At 37.8% G+C, this 17972-nt stretch overlaps 1 protein-coding gene across 1 annotated transcript in view; it reads left to right on the top strand.

Moving 5' to 3' along the window:
* Positions 1-17972, top strand: part of LOC127654487 (membrane-associated guanylate kinase, WW and PDZ domain-containing protein 3-like) — a 156684-nt gene that overhangs the window by 58502 nt on the left and 80210 nt on the right. The gene's annotated exons all lie outside the window — the stretch shown is intronic.

The following is a 17972-nucleotide window of genomic DNA, read 5'->3' as shown; positions in this document are numbered from 1 at the left end:
GTGGTTCTTTGCAGCATCTTGAATTAAGCAAAGAATATGTTCATGATTTGGCTGCTCTTTTGGAGATTAAAAACATTCTTGATATTACATGTATACGTTCTTTAGATCATCAGCACATGCGTTAATGGGAAAACGTAAACCATAGATGGTTTTCTAAAAGTAAAAAGTTGTTAGTAGAGTTAAAAAAGGTTTTCCTATGGCATCTGGAATGACATCTCCTTTGGCTTATTCTAACTCGTACCTTTAACTTTAAGAGTTTGCAAGCCCTGTTGTAAAACCTAGTTTTAAGTCAGCATCTTAACCGAAGTGAATCCACATTAGTGGCTGCTTTAAAACCTTCTGCATAGGCAGCTATGCCACACAAATTTAGCTCCTTGCGTCAAATACATTATATTCTACACTAGAAAGTTTGATGTTTGCATGTGAGAAAGCTTACAATGTGATACTATATAAGTATTCACTGAAATATTAAATTGTAAATAAAGATTGGGTAACACTTTATTTTGATGGTTCAAAGCAGATATTTAGCTGACTATAAGTGACTTATCAACTGGCTTGCTATAGCTAGTAAATAGTGTTTCAACAAACATTCAGTAGACTATCAATAGCCTGTTGAACAGCAGCAAAATAACAGCTTATCGACTGACATGCTATAGCTAGTAAACATTGTTTCAACAAACATTCAGTAGACTATCAATAGTCTGTATAACAGCAGCAAAATAACCGCTTATCGACTGACTTGCTATAGCTAGTAAACAGTGTTTAAACAAACATTCAGTAGACTTTCAGTAGCCTGTATTTAAATCTTTATTAATGACCTTTTAATGAACTGATGTTCTCAACAATAATGTAAGTAGGTCATTAATAACAATTTATATACAGGCTACTGAATGTCTACTGAATGTTTGTTGAAACACTGTTTACTAGCTATAGCAAGTCAGTCGATAAGTTGTTATTTTGCTGCTGTTATACAGGCAATTGATAGTTTATTGAATTTGCTGATAATTTACTCACCCTCAGGCCATCCAAGATGTATCTGAGTTTCTTTCTTCATCAAAATAGAATTTAAGATTTTTAGGATTTCATTTCAGGCCTCCTCCTTTAAACAATGCAATATCTGAATTCATTGGCTGTGCCTGTACTGTTTTTCCAGCAAACTCAGTTATGTGTGAAAACTTTGTCATTGTCACCCCTCCCTTGGCTCTGCACCTCCTTCAGTGCACCGCTCCTCATCAACCGATTTCTAATTCACTGCACCCGCACCCGCACTCAATTCACTCGCACATCACTGCCTGCATAAATAACTAATCTTCACGCCACTTCACTGTCAAGTCTACCACAAAGGACACTTGATTTCACTAACTACAACATGTGTGGCCTGAATTCCTGACAGTCATATAGCCTATATATTTCTGCTAAAGAAAAAGCACAAGTAGATAACGCAATGGCATTGCTCTGAAATAAAGGATTATTATTTACTGCAGTAATGTTTTTTTTTTATTATTATTTGAAAATATTGTTTTGAAATAGTTTTGGACTCTTGGTTTGTGAACAGCGCTTGGTCTGTGTGAGTTTCTCTTGTAAACATTGACACACTTCCTGCCTCCTCCTCCATGTGACGCGTGACCTTACCAATGAACTTACATCATCCCTTCATCCAGCCATTCAGAAGAACTTTATTTGTTGACTGGAGTAATGTGGATTATTTTGATGCACCCTAAATATGCATTTTGGACATTCACTTGCATTGTTTAAAGGAGGAGGCCTGAAATGAAATCCTAAAAATCTTAAATTCTGTATTGATGAAGAAAGAAACCTACATCTTGGATAACCTGAGGGTGAGTAGATTTTCAGCAAATTTTCATTTTTGGGTGAACTATTCCTTTAAGGACGGTTCAACTGACTGTACATTTATCCTCTTTTTACACAGCTACTAACCAAACAAATTAATAAATGGACATAAAAGATTGATTGACTGTTCTTCCCGATGGTCGCAAAAGTGGCTTATGATGCCTTAAAATGCTGTCTTGGTAGTTTTTAACACTAGGTTTTGGAACAGAACCATAATGTGTGTGTTGGAGCTGAGTTTTTAAGCATTGTGGATGTTTTCTGAAGGAATGTAATTTGTTCTTCAGATTTGAAAGTCTCTGTGACTCATTTAATCTTGGAGACAGAGTAAGTGTTGTTATCTTTGGATGATTCTCTCTCATGTCATCTACCTATTTCACATCCATTATTAAGGGCAGATTTTATCCCTGTGCCACTGCGCTTCATTCCCAGCATGCTCTGCCGCAAATGAGGTTCATCTGAGACACTGAACAAATTAAGTCAGCATAGCATGGCTTTGTCATTCACACACTTCCCCCTTTGAGGTGCTTTCCATCATTCTGTATGGATCTCCTTCTTTTCTAGAGTTCTGAATTGCAAATTTCGATTTGGGATTTGAAAACTCTCGTTATCTGTGTCTCTCTCTGTGCTGAGGCTTTTTCAAAGCATGAGAATTAATCCGAGCATACACTCAAGGAGGGGAGATAACTATCTCCTCTGGCACATGGAAAGAGAGAATTGATAAAGACAGAGACTGAGGAAGAGCGACAGATGCGAGTCGGAGGAATATGAGTTCGTTGCACTGGGAACTGTGCCAGTTTGACAGCGGGTCTGATTGGCACTCACTGTGGGTAAACAAGACTCGATCAGCAGCTTGGCACCCGACCGCATGCGTACAGTAGCATGTATGTGTGCACGAGTGTATGTGTTTTAGGATGAATTAGGCAGGATATGAATGTTGCCCCATTGTCCTGGCACAGCTGGCTCCTAATAAGACATGCCATGCTCTGCGGTGCCATGCTGATGTATGTTTATCGGCTCTATTGTTTCATATGGAGTGCAGGATAAATGTGTAAAATGTAAATGGTGGGAAGGTACTCAGTATGGGCCCTACATGACTTACTACAGATCATATGCATGTGCGCTTGTGTGTGCTTGTAATGGAGGAAGATGGGCGAGAGAGAGCTTGTGTTGTATTTAAAGCAGCCGAGTCATGGAAAACCAGATTTTCCTGGCACTTTTGACAAAACAGCTGGATACCCTATAGACATGCACTAACGCTCACAATGCGAAGTTCTGACATCACAATTATGGGAACATTTAAGCTTTTTGATTGAGTACATAAACAATCAGTGTTCAAACAATGTCCTTACCCCGATTAATTTCGGTTAGCCTATAAAAATAATTGTTATTTTGAGGTGTCGGGTTGGATTTGGCATGAAATCACTGGTTTATGTCGTTCCTTTGCATCATTACATCATGTCCACCAACACAGGAAAGATGTACCAGCTGTCTTGTGTTCCGGCTGAGGACTCTGTTCAGTTCAGTTCAGTCACTGTCACACAGTTCAGGATGGCATCTCTGCAGTCTGGATGGATGTTTATCTGTTACCCATCTGGCGAAGTCATTTACCTGCTATAATGCTTTGAATTGGATACAGTATATTGTCTGGTAGGGTTGTCATGCGTTTATGAATCGAAAATTACACGCGTGTTAATCGTTCACGATGTATCTACGTTATCGGGAAGTTACTGTGCATGCAAGTCATTACTGAAACGTATGACTTCTGAAATTGACTCCTTGTACATATTATTTTCATGCTTAATAAAGTATATTTTATCCCTATTATTGCTAGTTTTTATGTTTTTTTAGTTTACAGTGTTATTAGGCCTACAGTTTCACTTGCTTTATCAACTGCCATGTTAATTTTTCATTTAGGCACAGTTTCAGTATTTTGACGAAAATGTCCTTTAAAAATTATCAATATTTTGTCATGTCATATTCATTCATTTTAGTCAGTTAAAATATATTTTATTTGATGATGACGTGCAAAATGGACAAAATTGTGTCAAACTGTAATGGAGCAAACTTTTAAAATATTCAAATATTTTCTATGTAAAAATGTATCAAACATACAGTACAAAATGTACATAGTCCTACTGTCCTTGTTGTGAAAAACTTGAGCTCCTAACATAATAATGTATAGACAGAAGTATTAGCCACTTTGTAGAAGTTAGCCTGTCTTCTGAATTATTCATGCTTGATGAGATGCATTCATGAGATGTTTTCGTTTTCCGTGAAAAGACACATTGCGTGTAGCGTGTTTCTTATGGAAACCACATATTCACAATGCAATTTACGCATATTCTGACTAGCACATCATTTAGTTCAAGTTAACATGTTCATTAGTTTCACTGTACAGTAAGTTGTTCCATAAATGTTGTGTATACATATATTGATGAAGTCAATTCACACAGCTCAAGTGGAGAAATGCCCAGCATACTGGATTAATGGATTAGATGAATCCATATCTAATATCTTCTTCCATTACGGATTCTTAAGATGTATGTTTTTCTGTTTATATCTTGCACTGTTAATATCTTGCAGTATGTTACACCGTAATGTTGCACATCTTCGTTATTGTTGACGGAAACAAAAACCTTTAGTCAAAATTTTTTTTGTGTCAGTGATTTCGTTGACGAGAGGAAAACAAGTCTTGCACTGAACTCGAATCAGCAACATTACGAGTTTCACACTTTTAAATAAATGTAGTAGGCTACAAAACAAACATTAATACTACATGAAACACTTAATATGAATAATCATATTAAAATATACCGGTAACTATTGGTGATTGAGGAAAGTCCCCTGTTCTCTATGTGAAAGCGTTCAAAATATGTCCCCCTGTTCAAAATATGTAAATAAGATTGATGATTGGAGTGGCGGTGGCGTAGTGGGCTAAAGCACTAAACTGTCAAGCAGAAGGTTGTTGGTTTGATTCCCACAGCCACCACCATGGTGTCCTTGAGCAAGGCACTTAACTCCAGGTTGCTCCCTGTAATAAGTGCACTGTAAGTCGATTTGGATAAAAAGCGTCTGCCAAATGTAAATGTAAAATGATTATCATCAAAGCAAGTAATATTTCATTTTTAAATGTTTAATCGTATAACGTAATAAAAACAAAAAACATGAAAATAGCACGTTATTACTCTATAAAATACTGTAAACTCAAATCACGAGATTCATCCTAGTGATGGAAGATCAGATCATTTTACTGACCTGGAACTTTGACTCTCATTCAGCAAAATGAACGAATCTTTATTCAAGTCATTTAAAATGTTACATTTTCAATAGCCAAATCCCCCCAACTCGTCAACTAAACTTTGATTATAGTCCCAATAAGGAAAAAAATTATAATGCAGGAAAGGACAAGTTATGAGAAACAGAAAGATTAGTTCACCTCTGGAATCTTCTTGTCTGAGTCATTCTTTCTTTTGTCACTTGACAGCCATATATGCTATGTACTGTATATAAAGAATAAAATAAAAGAATGAACTACTTGTACTTGAAGACTCAAGAGGTGAACTAATCATTTCTGTTTCCTGTGTGAGCAATGCATAGCATATAAGGCTGTCACATGACAAAAGAATGAACGACTTGGACTTGAAGACTTAAGAGGTGAACTAATCATTTCTGTTTCCTGTACAGTGCCTATGTGGTTTTCATGTAACAAATGAACGATGGTTGCACAATGCTCATACGCGGCCAACACAAAATGAAGGAATCACTCTCTGAGACTACTCGTTCTTCTGAGTCACACAAAAGGTTTGTACAAAATGAAATAATTGTTTATGATCAACCCATCACTAATTCAGCCGCCAGATGAGCAGTGTAACATGACTAACGTAAAGTATTCTTCTGCAAATTGCTTGCAATTTAACATTTCAACCACAGATGTCGCTAGAGAGCACAAAGTTACGTAGTGCAGCTTTAACATAAGACCACACACGTTTACATACGTCACCTATTCAGTAGGGATGCACGATACAAAATCTGTGGGCTGATACCGATATCTGATTATTTAGTACAACATCTGCCGTTACCAATGTTGGTGGTTCTGCTTTTATTTATAAAAATAGTTCATTTCAATTTAAAATGCACCTTTTCACGCAATATTTGGGCTATTTAGAGCATCACATTTTATGTAGAACATGACTCTTAAATAGTAAGCATTAGCCTCTGCATGTTTGTGTGTAAATATGTACACATGTCTTGGTCGAGATTTAAACTAATGCGGTGTTATTAAACTGTGATTTAACTTCATTAGATATGCCGCTGATAATGGGAGTGCCTAGAACAGCAGAGGGCTCCATCATATATGTGGATGGAGAGAGAGAGAGAGAAAGAGAGAGAGAGAGAGCTGTGGCAGCAGCAAGGTTTCGATTGATATTCTCAGGAGCTACTCATGTTCGAGAGCGAGAGTATATGTTCCCTACTGGTGGTTTAAAGGAACTCTACCAGACAAGCTCCTGAGGGCAGAGACCACACAGTCAAATGAGCTGTGGTCAGGTTCTCTGCCATCTCTTACAGGCATTTTATGCCAACTGTCTAGACAGAATCCGACCAACATGTGACCATCAGAAGGTCAGAAAGATCCCTGTTATATTTTAAGAGTTTAATTTTGATTGGGAGCGGTGCAAATCAATTGTAGACCAGCAACACTGAGGCAGAGGAGGGACTTCTATGATGAAAGCGCCACAAATACTGACAACTGATATCAAGGGCTATGAAATAGGACAGCATACTGGTATGCTGTATACTGCCTATTGTTTAAGCAAAATGGGATGTGAAACTATAAGCATTATGCAACAGTATACTATATTGTTGTCATGACCTCGTAATGTTTACCGCATAACCTCATGTGCGTTTAATTCCACAATTGACCTCCAGTCGTCATCTCCGAAATCAAATGTTTTTTGCACTTTTTGCGGCACTTTTGTTTTAAAAATGTCTTTACTTTTAATAGTCTGATGAAATGAGTCAAGAATGAGATGACATGTGGCTGACAATACTTTCGGTTCTGTCAGCACACTGGAAAAGGAATGAAAAGTAAAGGGCAATGCAAAGTGTCCTCCTGTTGTTTACTAAATTTGCATACTGTGCAAAATATACATGATGTATACTGCAGAATTAGAGAAATATGGAAGTATTCTGTTCCAAACACAGCCTTTATACCAGCCATATTAACTCCCCTCAGCAGTATAAAATGAACACGGGCCTCATGTCTGTTTTGTGATGGATTTGTGATGGTCATAACACTTTGTACTTTTTGTTCTGCTTGGTTTGACTATAAAAGTAGCTTAGTTTCACCTTATTATATAAATGTTCTAAATAAAATATATATATATATATATATATATATATATATATATATATATATATATATATATATATATATATGATCGTTATCACAGCATTTCAATTTCGAGAAGTAGACAGAATTTTCCAGGGTGCTGTGAAGCCATCTGTGAGTATAAAACAGACTCTTGTGTCTGTTATCCTTCTGTCTCCTTGCCAAGACAAGCACCACTATAACCATTGCTGAAACTAGGGTTAGGGATTTGAACAAACCCATAAACCGAAGCATTAAACTTTGGCACATTACTAATCCTGTATTATGTTTGCTTTGGAAATTAATGCTACATCAAAACATGTGGCTTGTTGAGGAGAGGTGTGCTATTACTCTTCTAAGCTGACTAGTGAAAGCGATAGAGGGAGACTAGTCCTAACTAGGTCACACATCCTCAGCAGTAATGGATAAATGTTGTTTATATAGCACCATGGTCTTGGAGGAACGTTGTCTCATTTAGCTGCGTACTGTAATAACTGTATATGGTTGAATGACAATAAAAACGATGTGACTTGAACCAATAACAAAGTTAAAATCAATCACAATATCCATGATGTTGCTTCATTTTACATCACCAGCAAAATCATAGCTATAATATTGTGAATATAAAAAGCACAATTAAATGAACCGGAATGTTCCGGGTTCAATGCAAGTTAAGCTCAATTAAAAGAATTTGTGGAAATGTTATTTTTGTGTAATATGTAAGATTTTTGATTTGTCTCTCCTTTAGAGTATAACCATAAGATGTAAACATTGTGTTTGTGTGTGTGTGTGTGTGTGTGTGTGTGTGTGTGTGTGTGTGTGTGTGTGTGTGTGTGTGTGTGTGTGTGTGTGTGTGTGTGTGTGATAAAATCACTTACTAACCTCATCTGTATATACCCATGTGGAGATGGGGGCTTGATCAAGCGACGTTCTGTGGAGCGTGAGGCCTGGAGAGGAAGGCGGTAAAGATTGGCACCTGGGGGAAATGAGCTCTAACAGCTGTTTTGTGTTGCAGTGAGAGCTGGAGTCCAGACCACCGGAGGAGAGAAAGAACGACGCTCAAAGCTGTCTTGTGTGTACGTGTGAAATGTTCTGCTGAAAAGCACATTACACACAAGTGTGTGTAATGCTGAAAGGTGTTGTCAATAAAAGACTCACTTGGACTGTTCACCTTGCCCCTGCTTCCTCCTTCATAAGTGAGAAAAGGGAACTTTCACAATCCAATATTACACCTTAAGTCATGTTAACATATATAATGTTGTGGATATACTTCTAAAAATCACATCTGTTGTACACCTTACTGTAACCACTTTTAATAAACAAGGGGGGAGTAAATTATTGTTTGTGGTAATTAACATAATGGCACAAATGCTGTTGATTGAGCTTAACTTATATTTAACCCAGAACATTCCTTTAATTGTGCAAGAACGTGAATATATTGTAAATGTTCAGTATTTCTCAAATCCCTAAAAGTTTGTGCCTCTGTTAGAAAATATGTTGTGTGAATGTTACCCTGGAGACAAAAATGTGTGCAATTGCTTGCCACACAAGTGTGTGTGTGTCTATCAATGTGGCTAAAATCACCTTGAATCATAGTCAATGAACAGTAGAGTCAATTGTCGTATTCTAGAATGAGAGAGAGAGAGAGAGAGAGAGAGAGAGAGAGAGAGAGAGTGAGAGAGAGAGAGAAAAAATAACCCGGCAATGGAAAAGTGGACTGATTTCGAAGAGACAGTTTCATTCCCCTAGCGTTCCTGCTAGCAGATGTCCTGATGTTTGCTCTTTAGCGGTCATGCTAGACTCCTCTGAGATATGGTAGATTTATTTAGCAGTGTGCTAAATGGACTTGTGTATAGATTTGAAAAGCCTTATGCTGTCTGACACACTGCAGTGCAATGGCTCTGTGTGTAACACCACAAGCATGTGTTGTAATCAATGATTCTAACTAAACTACAGTATAGTGCACGATAGAAGTGTATGTGATCTGCACAGTCTAAAGTTAAAGTTACACAGTTAAAGACTATATTATTATTATTATTATATTAAATGTATTTATATGGCTCTATAGCTTTGAGGCCATCTGTATGCAAGCGTTAAGTATTAAGTGCAATGGGATATGTTATGTGCTCAAAGTCATGAAGGTGGCCAACCCCACTGATGACAATGGCCATGATATTTTTGCACTAAGCATGCACTAAGTCTAGGCACAAGTGGATTGGGGAAATTGTGCAGGCTAAGCCCTAATGGGCTGGGACAAGTGTAATTTAATTTAGAGGTTTTTCTCCGGTTGTTGCACCTTCTGCATCATCCTCTTATAGGCCAAATATTTCATTCAATGTCAAGCAATGTCAATATAAAGGACGACAGCCCATTCATAAGAATTTGATAGTGTAATTGGGCTGTATGTTGTATTGCATTTTAGAAGAATAGAAATATGGACCATTTGTGTCTCACTTTCTGTTGCGCAATAACTACGTTCTTCTCCTATATTTTCTGCCATAGTTCCAGTACTATGGTGTTTAGCAGTGAAATACTGCAGAGAAAGTTTGTGTTTCCTCCTGCCTCCAGACCACAATGTATGTTCTCTATCAGCCTGTGATCGTGACACTATTATGGGATGCTTGAGATATGCTTTGCTGCCCAACCATTGTGTCATTTGTTAAATGTTTCTCTTTATTATGTGTTATGTTTAATTTCTGTACAGCATATTTGAGCTGTGGAAAGGCACTATACAAAATGAAGAATATTATTATTATTATTATTATTATTATTATTACTGATCTACTTGCACACAAATCATGGTTTTAGAAGTGATTGATAGCTCTCCAATATCATCTGCTGGTGGAATCTCCAAACTGCAAATGCAGGAACTGAGTTTAGACTTTGTGTCGAGATCAGACGTGTTTCTCAAATGTCTTAGCGCAATGACTTATTTCTCCGGAAATTAGCAGTTTGCACTTTCACCACTTCATTAACATACAAATTACCCACAGTTTGCACCCATACACCTACAGATAGCGCAAAAACTCCCACCCACGGCCACTTGCTTTGAACTGGCATAAAAATTACACTTACAATTAGCGCTTTCATGAAAATTGGATGAGACGTAGCGGACGATCGATGCATGTTGCAGTGCACTTAGTACGATCACGAAAACAGAACCTTTCTCTTCCTTGTAAATGGGCAAAAATATTGATCATGTCATCTCCATCATCATTTATGATGCTGTAGTGGATTATTAGTCATTAGGAATGGATTGTTTATAATAATATGCCTTTATAATGTACAGTATATGATATTGTAGCAATATTACAATTGGTACAGGCTACTGTAGCATTTTCTGGTATTGCAATATTTGTTTCTGCAGGATTTCCTTGTGATTTTTGTTTCATTGGAATTCATGGGGATGAAATAATAGCAGGAAATTGTTGAAAATGCATTAGCGGGCACACACACACACACGATGAGCATACACAGAGTTAAAGGGAAGTGATCCGCACTGCTAAGACCTTGTATGTGGCTCTTAAAGGTCATTTTACCATCATACATATTAATTTGCTTTGTACTCTCTTGCTATTTTCATCAAGTTATTTCCTCTGTCTGAGAATTTCAAGTGAGTTTCATGTATGCATTTGTGTTTGTGTATTTAGCAATAGTTTGGTGAATAAATTGTCTCCCATAGGGAGCTAAATTTGATGCAGTAAAGCAACTTCACTGTTTTGTACTGGTTTTTGTTTTATTACGAAAAAGCTATGGTATGTTGCCATTTAGACAACGTGTGTGTATGTGAGAGAGAGAGATAGAGAGAAAAATAAAAGGCTGTTAACCATGTTTATCTGGTAAGCCTTTCTTTAACAAGCTAATTATGAATACAGGTTTTCACTCTCCAATCTTTTTGTGTGTGTGTAATTTGAGTGATGTAGCATCATGTCTTCATGATTCACAGAATCGCTTGTCTCGCTCTTCATTAAGGGCTCTGTGGCTCAGCTGTAATCTCATGTATAATGCACAGTATAACTCTGTAGTGTTGGTCTCTCCAGAGCTCGGGTTTATCTCAGTGAGAGCAGCCCTGGCCCTTTGATGTCTCAGTGATTAGGTCTTCCTGTCAAACACACCACATACACACTCTCACCGAAGGACTGTAAATCATTGTTAAACCCTCATTAAAAAAGTACAGAGTGAGATATGAGGGCAGGTTGTTGAACTGTGTGTTGAAATGTGTGTTTGTGCTTATAGAGTGTGTGTATTAGCCAACAGAAGCATACAAATGGTGACATAGTCTATAGTAAATGGAAGGCAAATTGAGAAACAAAGGGCCAGTTGATCAGTAGCCCCTACAATGATACTAAGAAACCTTAATGATACAACATAATACTACATAGTGTTTCTGTATTTTTTTTAATTTAGAAAAGCCAAATGTTTACTGCTAGGGTTTGGTTTTTGGGATTAGTTGACATGTAAACAAACACGTGTCTGTGAACATTTTTATTTGCAAAGGTGCAGATGCCAACCCTTACAAAAAAGGTACAGTACCATGGTACCATGATGCACATTATTAAAAATGTAGGCTATATTTACTTACTGTTATATATCTGTATAATATACTGTATATATTCGTTAATTACATTTAAAATGACTTTTGAGCTGTTTCCATCACTTTGCAATTGTCCATGAAATAGATGGAGTACATCAATGCGTTTGCTCTTCCTTGCATTCCCGGATGTCATCCTTGAATTTTTCCACCTGAATTTCTCAACCGTATTCAACCTGAATATTGAGATCTGAAATTCACGACCTGAAATCCACCACTTGAATAATAAAAACTTAAATTTCACAACCTGAAATAAATGTTTTAGGTGAATTCACACAAAATATTTGCATATATTTAAAATTAACAGCAAATATGTTTGATGACCTAAGGCGAGCTCAGGGAGGATAGAAACCTCCTGTGGAGCAGAAGGGCAAAAGCTAGCTTGATCTTGATTTTCTGTACGAATACGGACCATGAAAGCGGGGCTTTGCGATCCTTCTGGATTTTTGGATTTTAAGCAGGAGGTGTCAGAAAAGTTACCACAGGGATAACTGGCTTGTGGCGTTCATAGCGACACCGCTTTTTGATCCTTCGATGTCGGTTCTTCCTATCATTGTGAAGCAGAATTCACCAAGCGTTGGATTGTTAACCCACTTATAGGGAACGTGAGCTGGGTTTAGACCATCGTGAGACAGGTTAGTTTTACCCGACTGATAATGTGTTGTTGCAATAGTAATCCTGCTCAGTACGAGAGGAAACGCACGTTCAGACAATTTTTGCGTGTGCATGGCTGAGGAGCCACTGGTGCAAAACTACCATTTTTGGGACTATGACTGAACGCCTCTAAGTCAGAATCCCCCCTAAATGTAATGATTTCGCATCGCCGCTGGACTCCGATTGGCTTGGGATAGCCGGCCCGCGAGGGCCCGGCGAGGAGAGCCGTTCGAGAAGGGGCTAGGGCGTGGCCGGATGAGTGCCGCCCCTCACCCATCATGCACAGAAAGTTTGTGGAGAACCTGGTGCTAAATGACTCGTAGACGATCTAATTTGATGACATCTAATTACACCCAGTCTTTTATCAAGATCATGAATTCTGTAGCTTTTTCAAATTCAAGTTCTGGTGATATAAAATTGATGCCATAATAAGACCCTGGTCCTTGGATCTATACTATGGTGCTGAATTATTCCATATTCATATTCATGGGACTGTATTTACATATAACTCAAATAAGAGGATATTAGTATATATAACATGTTTCACAAAGAACATTGTATTACCATAGTGTTTGTCCAAATAAACATGGCATTACTACCATGGTACATGTAAAAAAAACCAAAAAAAAACATGCCATGTATATTTCTATATTACATGTCCAAAGACAGGGTATTCCCATGGTAAATGTAAAAAACATGGTATTCCCATGGTACATGTCTAAATAACATTGTTGCAATAGGGAAATACACTCACCTAAAGGATTATTAGGAACACCTGTTCAATTTCTCATTAATGCAATTATCTAATCAACCAATCACATGGCAGTTGCTTCAATGCATTTAGGGGTGTGGTCCTGGTCAAGACAATCTCCTGAACTCCAAACTGAATGTCAGAATGAGAAAGAAAGGTGATTTAAGCAATTTTGAGCGTGGCATGGTTGTTGGTGCCAGACGGGCCGGTCTGAGTATTTCACAATCTGCTCAGTTACTGGGATTTTCACACACAACCATTTCTAGGGTTTACAAAGAATGGTGTGAAAAGGGAAAAACATCCAGTATGCGGCAGTCCTGTGGGCTGAAAATGCCTTGTTGATGCTAGAGGTCAGAGGAGAATGGGCCGACTGATTCAAGCTGATAGAAGAGCAACTTTGCCTCAAATAACCACTCGTTACAACCGAGGTATGCAGCAAAGCATTTGTGAAGCCACAACACACACAACCTTCAGGCGGATGGGCTACAACAGCAGAAGACCCCACCGGTACCACTCATCTCCACTACAAATAGGAAAAAGAGGCTACAATTTGCAAGAGCTCACCAAAATTGGACAGTTGAAGACTGGAAAAATGTTGCCTGGTCTGATGAGTCTCGATTTCTGTTGAGACATTCAGATGGTAGAGTCAGAATTTGGCGTAAACAGAATGAGAACATGGATCCATCATGCCTTGTTACCACTGTGCAGGCTGGTGGTGGTGGTGTAATGGTGTGGGGGATGTTTTCTTGGCACACTTTAGGCCCCTTAGTGCCAATTGGGCATCGTTTAAATGCCACGGCCTACCTGAGCATTGTTTCTGACCATGTCCATCCCTTTATGGCCACCATGTACCCATCCTCTGATGGCTACTTCCAGCAGGATAATGCACCATGTCACAAAGCTCGAATCATTTCAGATTGGTTTCTTGAACATGACAATGAGTTCACTGTACTAAAATGGCCCCCACAGTCACCAGATCTCAACCCAATAGAGCATCTTTGGGATGTGGTGGAACGGGAGCTGCGTGCCCTGGATGTGCATCCCACAAATCTCCATCAACTGCAAGATGCTATCCTATCAATATGGGCCAACATTTCTAAAGAATGCTTTCAGCACCTTGTTGAATCAATGCCACGTAGAATTAAGGCAGTTCTGAAGGCGAAAGGGGGTCAAACACAGTATTAGTATGGTGTTCCTAATAATCCTTTAGGTGAGTATATTTAGCCTATACATAATAGATACAGAGTATTTCCATTGTATATAAAAACATTATTATCCAAAAATCATGCCATGTATATTTCCATATTGCGTGTTATAAACAGGGTATTCCCATGGTAGGTATACAGTATGAAATATTCATACACATTTAATATCACATTTAATAGTTATACTTCTTTGTAAGTGAAGCTCATGCCTTAAAACAGTACCCGCTATGGTGAAAGTTGTAATACATGTGCTCCTTGTCTTTATAACCTAATTGTGGAAACTAGGAACTACGTATATAGATTTTTGATACTTATTTTCTTGGTAGACAGATAGTCATCTCATGGAATTAATTGGCATGTTTTTTTCTGGTCAGTAACTGTGCAGTACAAATACATAGTCTTACCATGCGGTTCCTTCACTCTCTGCCTGTGAACCTCTCATATAGCCAGTACCTGTGAAACATGCAAGACTTTCTTAATTAAGGCCGTAAGGAATACCAGGGGTGGACTAGCCATAGGGAGAACCATGAAAACGGTGCTGCGATATGCCGAAGTGACCCTGACCCTTTTGTGCAGTTTCTATGTAAAATCCAGGGCTGATTTCTCTTCCCAGTCCACCCCTGAGGTACACACATGCACACAAACATGCCCTCAAACACATACACTAGAGTTCAGGGGTGTATCTAACTTTAATTATGTGAGGGTGAATTGCTTTGACCTGCTGAACACGCAGTGTTTTGCTCGCGCTACTGCTTTCACTCAAACACACATTTTGTTGCTGCACTAAAGGTGAGGATATGCTGGTACATATTTATTCATATCATCGCTGGATGTTATCACCATGACGATAAGCGTTTGTAAACACATTACACATGGTTTTCCAGCAAGATGTTTTCTCACGGTTTTCTCACGGCCCTCATTCCAATACAAAGTGACATGCTTTGCCAGCTCCTGCTCTACCAGTGTGTGTGTGTGTGCCAGACAGGCATCACAGTTTGCCCTCAAGCTGTAGTGGCATCAGACGTTAGTAGCTCCCCTGCTGTCTATCGTCATTAAACACACACACACATGCACGCTTTTACTTGGCTATATAAAAGAGGACCTTAGGTTTCTATTGTTTTTATAAGCTAATAACTATAGAGTAACCAAACCATACCCCTCAGTGAATTGCTCTTAGAATGAAAACAACCAAACTAAAAAACAACAACTACAACATTTATTTATGAATCGTTTTTCCAAATGTTGATGAAATTTATTTATTTATTTATTTTTTTTTATTTAGATTTAGTTTTAGATTTAGTTTAGATTGTTCTATTATTTTTATACATAGATAATTATATTTTCTATACCCTGACTCCTAAACCTAACCCCTCACACAAGTTTTTTTTGTTTAGTTTTTTGCATTTTTAGAATGTAATTAAAACTAATTATTTAGATCCTTTATTAACCTGTTTTGCACGTGGCGACCGTTGCTGGGCTACACAATGCTGCTGATTTCAGTTTTTTCTAACCCTGTGGTGACATCCTTGTTCTTTGTCGCCATGCATTAATTAAGCTATGCTAGTAAAAGCAGGATGTATGTTTGTACCACTGTGTTAATGACAAACGAGTGTGTCAGACACAATAAATCCACAGCTAACACCAAATTTTTGTCTTTCTTCAATTTTGGGTTGTAAAAAGTAAAATCCTGCTAACAATTTAGCAACTTAGCAATTTAGTCTTATTAGCAACAATTTGCCTACTAATAATATCCTATATAGGATGTATAGGATCAAGGAGATTCATGTCATTTTCTTTTTCTGAAAGTCATGAAAATTCCCACCACAATTTCATTTCCACCACATCTCAGATTTTTTGCATTGTGTTTAATAAAATTCTGTGATGGAAATTAAACTTTTTACATTTTTTAAATAAAATGACTGACTCCTTTTGCTTGCTAATGCTAGTTTTATAGCTAACATTTGATATATCCTTAATTCTAGGGATATCATAAAACATTGATGTATCGATTATTGATTGGCATGTTATTTTATCGATATATGTTTTAGGTATCGATAATTTAAAGGGATAGTTCACAAAAAAATGAAAATTCTCGTCTAATTTTCTCACCCTCATGCCATCCCAGATGTGTATGGCTTTCTGTTTCCAGCAGAACACAAACAAAGATTTTTAGAAGAATATCTTAGCTCTGTAGGTCCATACAATGCAAGTGAATGGTGAACAGAAATCTGTAGCTCCAAAAATCACATAATGGAAACATTTAAGTAATCCATAAGGCTCCAGTGTTTAAATCCATATCTCCAGAAGTGATATGATAGGTGTGGGTGAGAAACAGATCAATATTTGTTCTGCGCAAACTGAACGATTAGAAATGACAATATTTATTATGCAATGTCTCTGTATGTAGGCTTCAATAGGATTCTTTCAAGCTGTCAAACCACAAAACAACATGCTTGTAAATGAAAATACATTGTGTAGTCTCTGTGAAAGATACATATACACATTATATAATTCAGTGAATTATTGAATTTAATGAAAAACTATGCAAGTTACGCTCCCTGGCACTGCATATTTCTGATGCTGAGTATTGGCGTTGTGTGCGTACCTTCGTAGAAAATAATTGTTTTGAATTTTAGAGCAGGTCATGTCGTCTGCCAGATGCGTCTAGTGCACAACCCACTTTAGTTACCTTGCCACTTACGTTTTGCCAAAGTTGTGTTGAGAAATATGTTTAAAAGACAAAGATTATTGTGCAACAAACAGCCCATTTACTGATTTACATCAATAATCATCTGGACAATCTTCAGATTATCGATGTGTGAAAAAGTCATCTATCCCATACTAAACAAATAATTAAATAACATATTCACACTTTTTGCATAATTTGGCGCAACTACAGCTTCGTTGGAAATGATGCCCAATAAAAAAATATATTTTTACCTATTTATATACAGTATAGTTAAGGATATTTACCTTTTATTTTTTCGGTTTTCTTCAAACATCATTTGTCTCATATTTTATCTCAAGCATGCTGTTCACTGGCACATTTGTTGACTTGGTTAACAAGTACACTAACTTTTGAAAAAACTTTAACAACAACTCAACAGTTAGGGACAAAATTGTTTAAGATTAAGTTTCAACTTTATTTTCATTGTGCAGAGTACAGGTACAGGGCCAATGAAATGCAGTTGTTTTCACATATCCCAACTAAGCTGCGGTCAGAGCGCAGGGTCAGCCATGAAACAGCACCCCTGGAGCAGATAGGGTCAAGGGCCTTGCTCAAGGGCCCAACAGTGGTATCTTGGCGGTGCTGGGGCTTGAACCCCGCTCTTTTAGTCAGTAACCCAGAGCCTCAACTGCTGAGCCACCACTGGCCCTAATGTTTTGTTTTGTGGAAGTAATGCCACAAGTGTGTTGTATTTTTACACAATAAATAAAGTTAGTAAGTGTGCTTAGTGCCGGTCCTACCCCATTTGGCACCCTAGGTGAGACCCTACAGTCACATCAAAGTTTATTAAAGTTATCTTTCTCAAAAGCCCGCTGTGGCAGTAT

Source organism: Xyrauchen texanus, chromosome 13 (assembly GCF_025860055.1).
Source record: "Xyrauchen texanus isolate HMW12.3.18 chromosome 13, RBS_HiC_50CHRs, whole genome shotgun sequence".
Classification (NCBI taxonomy): Eukaryota; Metazoa; Chordata; class Actinopteri; order Cypriniformes; family Catostomidae; genus Xyrauchen; species Xyrauchen texanus.
This window is presented reverse-complemented; position numbering and strand designations above follow the sequence as displayed.